The following is a 10,272-nucleotide window of genomic DNA, read 5'->3' as shown; positions in this document are numbered from 1 at the left end:
TTGATCATCCTGAAAGACTTGAAAGTTTTTATTATTGTCCGGAATAGATGGGGCAACAACCAACTCTACTGAAAATCTTTCAATGTTGTTCTTTCAACTAGTTGTAATGTGCTTGCTGAAATAGCGAGAGCATCTTCCACTATGTTCTCCCTTATTGGAATGGACCTTATGTTTAGAGGTTTAAAATCATCCAGTAAATCCCATACTCTTTTCCTATAGGAAAGTAACCTTTTTTCATTTCAAGAGTATAATGATTTTACTTGTTGAATAACTAACTAAGAATCTCCTTCGATTATGAGGGTTGTGACTCCTTTCTTGAGTGTAAAGAGAAGTCCTTAGATCAATGCTTTGTATTCTGCAATATTGTTCATACATCTAAACTATAATTGATATGCTACATAAAAGGACTTACCTTTTGGATTAACCAATTGTATAGCTACTCCAGCCCCTAATTTTCAACTGAAACTGTTAACGTGAAGTGTCCAAATCATATCTTCCTTGGGCTTCTTAACCTTGTGTTTTTTTGTTCTCTACTTCTCTTTGATCTAAGAATTGAAAGATTGTTTCTTGGGAACCCATTGCAACTTCTCACGGGGTGGACTTGATGATTCCCTAGTGTAACATGTTGATAAAGGAGATGTGTATTTTTCCTATTTGTCTTGAATTTCTTGTATCAATTCCTTAGTTTCATCTGTTTTGGGCCTAGGATGAAGGACAACTGAAATCCATCCTTGGCCTTTCATGTACCTTCTTTTTCTCTGAATCTTGATCATTCCTTGGGGAGGAGAAGACAAACCTCCACCATTAGAAGAGGTAACACTATATGATAAATTTAGATCCTTAATTTCCTCTTCGATTTGCCCTTTCGACTCAGTTGAGTTTATATTACTTTGATCTTCCATAGGTCCCTTTTTTGGAATGTGGTTATCCCTACCTTGCTTTATATGTGTTAACACCGTTGCAACTACTTCTTGGCATGATGAGCATTCAAACTCAGAGTGACTAACTTTGTGTAATCAGCAAAATCTGAGGAGAAGTAAGATGTTGGGGTCAGCTTCTTCTCCCAAGCATTGCAAATTAGTCACCATATTATCTATGAATTGTGTCACGATCTCATCCTTTGGGATTGATATCTTGAGTTCCTTATCCTAATCTTGGGATGCTTTGATTGGAATAGTGTCGAATGTCATCACCTTGTATGAACCCAAATCTAATTGTAAGAATACTATCTCATTCTGGGCATTGTAGTTTGCAATCATCATTTTCAATTTGGGTTCAATATCTATCTTGATTTGATTGTTCAATCCTTTCCATGGTAACCATAACTGACTGAAATTCATAGAAAACCATCCTCTTCAGCATTTTTTCCATTCTCTACTTAGGAGTAACCCATATGTCTCTAGAATGTCCACCCCATGTATATCAATGACATCTTGAATCCATGGATCAACTATAAACATTATCTGAATGTCTTTCAACACGCTAATGACTTTCACCTCTGTTTTGTCCAACTATATCACTATCTGATTGGAAGTTTGAGGACTTACCCCTAATCTTTGCGCTATTGATAGTGGCATGACATTACATGATGCTCTTGAATCAATTAAGCAATTGTGGAGATTCTTTCCATATATCCTGATGTTGAGTAGAAACAAGGGTACATCGACCTTATGTTTAAACATAGTAGGCATCACTTCTACGGCATTGTCTTGTTGAGATACTATCTTGTGAGGGGCTATACTCATATTATGGGGTACCTTTGTATGATCTAGAGTCTTCATGAGCGCTTCTCACTGTTGTGGACAATTTTGCAACATATCAAACATGGACATATTTGCTTTGGTTCATTTTAAGTCTTCAATGGAACTATACTTCTCAGTAGACCAAGCGAGATTTTTCAATATCATTGGTACATTCACTAGGTTCTAGTTCTGTTGTCCTCCATATGGTGGCCTAATTGGTGCCAGATTGTTACTCACTCTCAGATCAGGAGAAGTTAGTTGTAAAGCTAGAGGAATTTCGTCCGTTAAAGGTTCTTTTCTATTTCTCAGATTATACATGTTTCAATTGTCATTGAAAAAAGCAAACATCTCATCATGCTGAAGGTTAGGTTCCTGACTGAATGGAAAATATAACTCTTTGCTAGCTAGTTGCTCTACTTGCACATTTTGTGTAGAATCATAGGATTCTAGTAGCATAGCATTAAATTTTATAGGAGGAGCATTGTCATTCACTTATGAGCTTTCAGTCATCTCTTGATTCCTAGTATAGTACAAACCATCATTGTTGGATGCATTCTAATTGTTGTCATACTGATTGATATCTACATATTGAACATTGTTCTTATTGTTGTCGGTAGGAATACTTCCATTATTCAACTGAGTGTTCCACTATTGGTTCTGTCTTTGGAAGCCATTATTATGATCTAGAGGATTGAAGTTATTCCCCCCATTATTGTTTCCTACATTGTTGTTTTTGTTTCCACTAAAGTCTTATTATAATTTTGGCCTTAATTGTTGTTGTAAGGACTAGCGTTGTTCCTTTGAAAGTTGTTGTTCTATCCTTGCGATAGCCTTAGATGAGTCAGTTTGTTATTCATTTGGGATATAGTCTTTTTCATCTAACCAAATTCAAAAACAAAACCATTCTCTGCTTCAGTGGGTGTTGTTGCCTTTTACTCAAAGAAGGTAGCTTTCAGAGGTTCAAACCCTGGATACATTAGAGCAAGATTTTACGGAGTGGGTTCCTATTGTAATGGAACCAAATTCATAGGTATGAACTGACTAGGCATTATGGGTACTCTGGCAGGGTATGTTGGCTTCATTGTGATAGCTAGAGCTTAAAGCATTAATCCTTCTCCATTAGGATTAGCCTGCTTAGTGAAGGTAATTGTCTCTGTGAAGACTTTATCTAATGTGTCGATATTTGCTAATAGAAGTCTTCTCAAAAAAATTGTAGTAAGATGGTCCATAGCATTTAGATAAATTTGAATAGTGGCTTCAACTGGTATAGTGTATGGTGTCTCTAGCTTGCGATATTCCATATGAAAGTGATGGTTGAAGTGGGAAACTATCTCAGTTGGGTCCCTTTTGATTGATATGAATTGTTGATGTATCACAGCTGGGTTGATGAATGTTTTGAATTGTTCCAAGAACAATTTTTTTGAAAGTGTTCCAATATCTAATACATCCAAGTGGCAAGTTGGCATACCAATTGAAGGATATTTCCCCTAAAGAGTAGGGGAATAAACAAAGAACCACATCCTCGTTAGCAACCTGCTTGGGGTTACAAATTTCTTTGAATACCTTGACATGATCCTTAGCAGTTCATATCTCACCATAGATGAACTTTGGGCAAAACTTCTCGGGATTCTTAGGGAGGTCTTGGAGTGTACCTCTCAAGTTTATTGATGAGACTATGGCATTTGCAAAAAAGGCCATTGGAGGGTTTGGTAGACCTAATAGTGGTTGTTGAGGTGTAGCTATTGGAAAATGTGGTGGTCCACCAAGGGGTTGGAGTGGAGGTGGAGTTGAACAAGATGATGAAAGTGGTTGAATTCAGGGTATTCCCTTGTCACTATGTGGTTTGTAGAAGTGGGTAAGCTCGAGAAACTTGTGTGCACTTGGTGTAGACTTAATGTTCGCTGAAATAGGGATTTTGGATCAATATCCTCCAGTTTGCATCAATTTTCGTGAAAGCACACCTCTACAGAAGTACACTTTCTCACCTCTCTGAATTTTGCACAACACAAGGTTTTGTGCTCCTGCGCACCTGTGAAGTTGCGGATTTGTGGACCTACATACCTATGGATATGCAGACCTAAATTTCTCAAAAACTTAGAAATTTTTTTGAACTTGTGTGAAGCACAGATTTTTGCTAAAAGTATAGAATTTTGAAACTTTGGCAAATTTTCCACTTTTCTCTGAGATCTAAAAGTACAACCCTCCTAGTGCCACTTCTGTTGAGCTGTTATTTTACATGATGCTAAATGGTAGGAATTCTTGTGAACTTCTCTCTTGAAAAGCTAATTTTCTAAATTGACTCCAAGGTTTTGGGTGATCTTGCAACCTACTGGAACCCACCTAGTTGAAGATAAATGTGAATGTTCATGAGGAGGCCTTTGCTGGTTCATTTTGATTTTAGATGGAATGTAGAATCTACACATTGTTTCAAAACTAACACTAAAAAAGAGCTATGTTTTTGTATTTTTATGTTTTTTATGAATGCAATCTAACCATGCAACTAATATGAAATCCTATTCTAACAAGGGGGTTAATAAAGAAAATAACAAGAACTTGAAAGCAAATAACATGAAACTCAAAGAAAATAATGTGAAATTGAAATCCTAATGGACATAGGCTAGAGAAAAAAACACATTGCTAGTTAAGCTATCAAAGAGATCGGTAGGTAACCAATAAAAATAGGAGCAACACTTCATAGATTCCACTGGTGCAATCGTCAATGGGAAATTTCAATAACCGAATGATGTTTCACTCTTCATAAAATTGCAAGGCCATGGAAAGTGTGCTCATGCGAGACAAAGAGTTATGCAGGCATAATTTGGTGATTTCTTCTCAAGCTCTATACGTCAGTGGAAATTATAAATTTGTAACAAACACTAGAACTAAAAGATTGCACAACTAGAAACAACACAATAAACCTTTGGCTCATTCACAATCTCATGAACAAAATTCAAAAAATAATGACACATTCAGGAAAGAATCACTACACTCAAAATGTGAGCACCAAAAGCATAATTTCATTGCATAATAATGGGGGCACTGATTACAAACTACAATAGGGTATTTATAAGAAATCTTCTCCCAAATTTGTGTTGAGAGTGAGAGATATTCTTCATGCAATAAAATGCTTTTAAATAATAAAACAAACTAATTATATGCAAACCAACAATTAATCTGGTGCTTAGTAGGACTCCATCCATATTTTATTCATTAATTGGATCCATGAGCCTTTACATGTCAAAAACAAAGAAATTATGAGAGAAGAAAGAGGAGGAAAACCATCACTCAAAGTAGAAGTGTCTAGAAGTGCCAAAAATAGAAGCTGGTCCTTTACTAGGCATGTGTCAAAGTTAAACTACCATCAGAATGTGTTTTCAATGCATGGAAAGCACTATTTTTGGAACAAGTAGTTAACTGTCAGTGCACCTCTAAATTGTGGAACTGTGGACCTATGTACCTACAAACCTTGATAGGGTTAAAAATCTCAAAATTTTACTAAGTGTCAAAATTAAAATTTTGGCATTTGGGTTTTGTTTTTCTTCATCCCACAGCTATGTTTGGATGTTTTCCCTTAAATTTCTCTATCATCTCAGTAATTTTGGTTGCATCTAGTAAATCTAAAGCCTCATATTTGTTTTTTTACCTTCTATCTGTAATTATCTACCTCAATTTGATTGTCAACAAAATCTCTGAGTTTGGTATCCAATTCTAATAGGGCTTCTTCTATCCTTAAGGCTTGCCAGATATCTTCATCACTAGATGCCTCCTCTAAAATCTTCTTAAAATTCTCTACTACCACCTCAACTGGCAATAGCTTCTCTCATTCCTCATCCTCAAAAATATTCAAGCATGCATCACTATAGAGCTTCTCTGCTTCCAAAATTTTCTCTCGAGCTTGGTCCTTGAGCCAATGAATCTCTTCATGTAATGTTCCCATTACCTTATTGCTATTTGCTATCTTTTCTATCTAGTCATCAATCATATCTAATTATTCTCTGATATATACATCAATTAAAATCCAATACCTTTTCCCCTTTATGGCTTGTAGAGTTTGCAAATCCTTACTCCAGGCCTGTACTTCATCCATAACACTAAAGTCCTGCTTCAAAATTGCTACGATCTTATTCACATTCTCCTGCATAGCATGCAGTAACTTCAAATTTCCTGTAATGATCAAGATACCTTTCTCCTCAAGACTTTCCCACCACTCCTGAAAAGCCTTCAAAAATGGGTTGAGTTGCACACCTCCCCCTTCTCTAAGTATGGTATTCTGAGTTTTCTTGGGGTGCTCAGGATCCAGAGGACCAACTACTTCGGCTAGATATCCTTTTAAGATCTCAACCTGCCTTCCAAGTATTTGGAGTTTAGCCTCATCTTGCTCCATGTTCTTGAGGACCTCTTTGACTCCCATGGTCATCATTAGTCAGGCTAAATCTTGTGTAGGCCTTCCCAACATAACTTCCTTCAATTTTTAATCCTCAAGACCAAGGCTTTCTATATTTGTGTCTTTAGGAGGGACAACCACTTGTGCAAACAATTCCTAGCTCCATGTACTGGTGAAAAATACCAATGGTGTTGCCTTGTGTGATGGAGACGCAGGTTTATTCAAAACATCTTCAATGTCACAAACATCTTCTTTTGAAGCACGAAATTGAGGCTTAGTACTCCTTATTATTTCCTTCCAGATCCATCTAGGGATGCATCCTACTAAGGACCTAGCTCTTGATGATGAAGGGGTATGCTCTACAACTTCATTCCCTTTGTCGCTCCTGCTCAGAGTTGTCTCTTGTTGGGAGGGCTCTTCCTCTATAGCCTCAGTCTCAGTAGACCTTATATCTTGAATCTTAGTGTCTTGGGAAGGCGATTGAGAATATTCCACCATTTTTCCCATCTTTGACACTTCATCGGTCACCATTTGTTTTGGTCCCTCCTCCTATGATGGTTTCTTTTGAGCCTACTCTTCTTCTAAACTCAAAGATGGAGGAGTAACCAAACCCTTATCTACCACCATATTTTGTGGTGGAGATGTTGGAGTAAGATCAGGACCCTGTGTATCTGGTAGCATCTACATCCAATCTTCCTATTAAGGTTCACCTGTAAGAGTGTCCTTGATCTTATCCCCGATCAACTCTATACCCACAGGCATAAAATCAAAATCTGACATTGAAAAAATGTCATCACCCTCTTCAATCTACTCATCCACCCACTGTTGTACTTCATCTTCTAAGGAAGGGAGCTCTAAGGGTTCTACTTGGGTGTATAGTGAGGTACCTATGACACTCTTTCTCCTTTGTAATTCTATAGCTCTTGCTAGTTGAGTTTTTCCTTGTATGGGAACTTGTTCCTCTTCCCCTTCTAATTCTTCTTCTTCCTCCTCTTCATCTCCCTCTAGAATGCTTTCAAGAATAGATGGGGAAGTCACCAATCTTCTGTTGATCCTTTGCCTCTTTTTCATCCAGATCTTAATCCTCTTCTTTTGTTTCTTGGAGGTAGAAGGATAAGCTAACTCTTGTTGTGTAGGAGGAATGGAAACCTGTGGAATCTCTCCCTCTTCTGGTTGGCTTAGTACAACAAGAGGCAATTTAGGTTTATTCTAGACTTGAGTAGTTCCAGTATCCTTAGACCCTTGTGCACTCTCTTCTTGCTACTGTGGAGATGCCTATTCTATAGCCTATTCTATTTGAATTCTTTGAGGGGACGTCCTCCTCCTTTTGTGCTTTCCCCTCCTCTCTGGAGGGTGATAGTATCTAGCCAGGTGATCAAGCTAGTATACTGTCTCTAGCCTAATAGGAGACTAGGCTGCAAAGGTAGGAATTGTTACTTTCTTCCCTCTACCTCTTATTGGGTAGGCATATGCATGAAAGATCACTGTATCAGGAATTGGATCAAGTGGAAAAGGTTTCTTGATACAATCCTTCATCATTCTGATGACATGCCTCACCTGATGATTAATATCATCAGCCTCCTCCCTATCAACCTTATCATTCATAATGGGCCTTTATCCTATTTTATCTTAGTTGAATAGGGGGTGAAGTAACTCCTTTGAATCCTATTGCCTTATCTCCTCTGGGATGTTCAATTGGAGAGTCTTCTTTGCTAGATACAAAGTCATCCTACAATAATCTATTATGCGAACATCATAGTCATTTTTTGCATTCATCCAATGATCTTCAACAACATCCTCATGATGGAAGTCTTTTCCTACTAGACTCTCCAGTCTCCCAATATTATCAAAATAAGGTCAGGGAGAGTTGTATTCCTCCAGGGGATGATTCTCCCACTCCCACTCAAATGACAAAATATCTTGCTTCCACTTCATCTAATATGGTCATATGACCAATGTCCATGAGTAGCAAGGTCTTTGTTGTCTCTTTATCTTCTCATAGGACAAATCAATTTGTCGAGCAATCTCTAATAGCACCAGTTTGTTACTTGGATATCTTGAGAGCTTCTTAGGATTGATGGAAGCACCAGCAATCCACAGATATGTGAACGTTTTGAACTAGATGAAGTAGGCTCTGAGAACTATAATATGTGCTTTAGCTTCATCAAATAGCCTCTTTATATAATCCCCCTCAATGAATCAGATGATCACAAAGATGAATGCATCAATCATGATTCTATACTCCTTGCTCTGTGCCAAGAGCTTCTTCTTCACTAGCTAAGGGTAGACTATGTATGAATAGGCATTAGGGTCCTGCATACTGTAGACACCTAAATCCTTTAGAAAATAAAGTATTTTTTATTTTCTGAAAAAGTCCCTGACGACATCATCATTTATTAATTAATTAATTAATTTATTTATTTTTATGCCATTAAATGCCTTTATCTTAATTAAAAATATTTAATTAAGGAATCCCTCCCAAAAATATTTAAATCTTATTTAAACATTATTTTCTTATTTATTAATTATTTAATTACTAAATTGACCAAAAATCCCAAAATAAATAATTTATTTATTTTTTGACCAAAACTTGGCCAATTTACTTAAGACCACTAACCTCTTCCAAAATCTTTTAATCCTTCTTTAATTTTGATTAAAGGCTAATCCCATAATTTTCTACCCCTAATCCCGACTCAAAATATTTAATTAAGATTAAATATTAATCCTCATGTTTGTTAAAAATATTTTAATAAATATCTCCTCAACCCAAACCCTTGAAATAAATAAAACTTTATTTATTTCCTAAAAACCTTATTTATCCTCATCCTAGGAAGTTCTAGACTCTTGTAGAAAGTCTTCATCCTCATCCAAAGCCTAGACTCTTCTAGAAGATGTCAATCCTTATCTTTGACCCTAATCCTAATCCCCCCCCTAACCTTGTCACATTCCCTAAACATGGGTTAAGACTTGCTAACCCAAGCCAAAGCCAACAAATATCTCCTCCTTCACCCACCCTCATTAAATGCCATCCACTTGCCCATCTCTAACAAGCCTAATCTAATCTTAACCCAAGCCTAATCCAAGCCTTAATCATTTGGACATTCCTAAGTCAAGCTTAAGACTTTCTTAATCCAACCCAAGTCAAAATATCTCAACTCTCTCACAAATATCCCAATCATAAAACTTTATGAAGCCCATGAAGCCATAAATGACTCTTACAAGCCCATTCATTGCTCTTACAAGCCATTATAAGGGTTTTTATGAGCTTTGAGTCTCCTTTGTTGACCCCTCAACTCCTCTTGCTCTAACCAATCACCCTATGACATGTGTCACTCCCTAATTGGCTATAAGAAAGCACAATCCATGTGCTCTCCTCTCATTCAATCTAAACCTTCCATAAGCTTTCTCCCATCCTTGCATCCTAGCCCTTGATCCCTCAAGCCCTTTGCCTATTTAAGGAATCCTCTCCCAAGCCATTTTAACAAAATCACCCATAGTAACAAAGTAATGCCATTTTGATCATGAAGTAAAGCCATAATGCCATTTTTGAGATCAAGTTTTTACATAAAAAATCCATCCATCCACATCCAAATTCCAAGAATCCATTGAAGCTAGTTTGAGTACCTTAAGCATACATCCTAAATCTATATCCAAATTAGACACATCTATAAATCACGAGAACAATCTCATTGAGAGAGCCCCTTAATGGTTCATATTCTCATTTGAGGGCTTCTCTTTGTCTATCTCAAGGTTTATGTTAATTTAGTTAATGTTAATGCTTTTGTTTCATTAAGTTAATTGTTTACTTGCATACTAAATTAGTGTAAACACATACGACCTCTCTTGTGATGCAGAGCCACACCTTCGAAAGCTCAGGAGGAATACTCACTCAATTGAGTTACTTCAAGGGCATGACATCAATCAGTCGAGATCGAACTCGAACCAAACTCAAGATTGGATTAATCCAAATATATAAATCTCCATAGTTTATCTTCACCCGCACACCAAGATCTTTAACCCGGAATGTCCTCAAAGAAAATATATTTGCACTTTGACAAGAAAGACCAAGATCGAATTCCTGCCAAACTCCATAGTCGATTATCTATATCCTTTCTAAGGCAAAAACTGAAACTTTTTCTATTACCC

This window comes from Cupressus sempervirens, chromosome 9 (genome assembly GCF_028749045.1).
Source record: "Cupressus sempervirens isolate cs-2001-9-10 chromosome 9, ASM2874904v1, whole genome shotgun sequence".
In the NCBI taxonomy this organism is placed as follows: Eukaryota; Viridiplantae; Streptophyta; class Pinopsida; order Cupressales; family Cupressaceae; genus Cupressus; species Cupressus sempervirens.
This window is presented reverse-complemented; position numbering follows the sequence as displayed.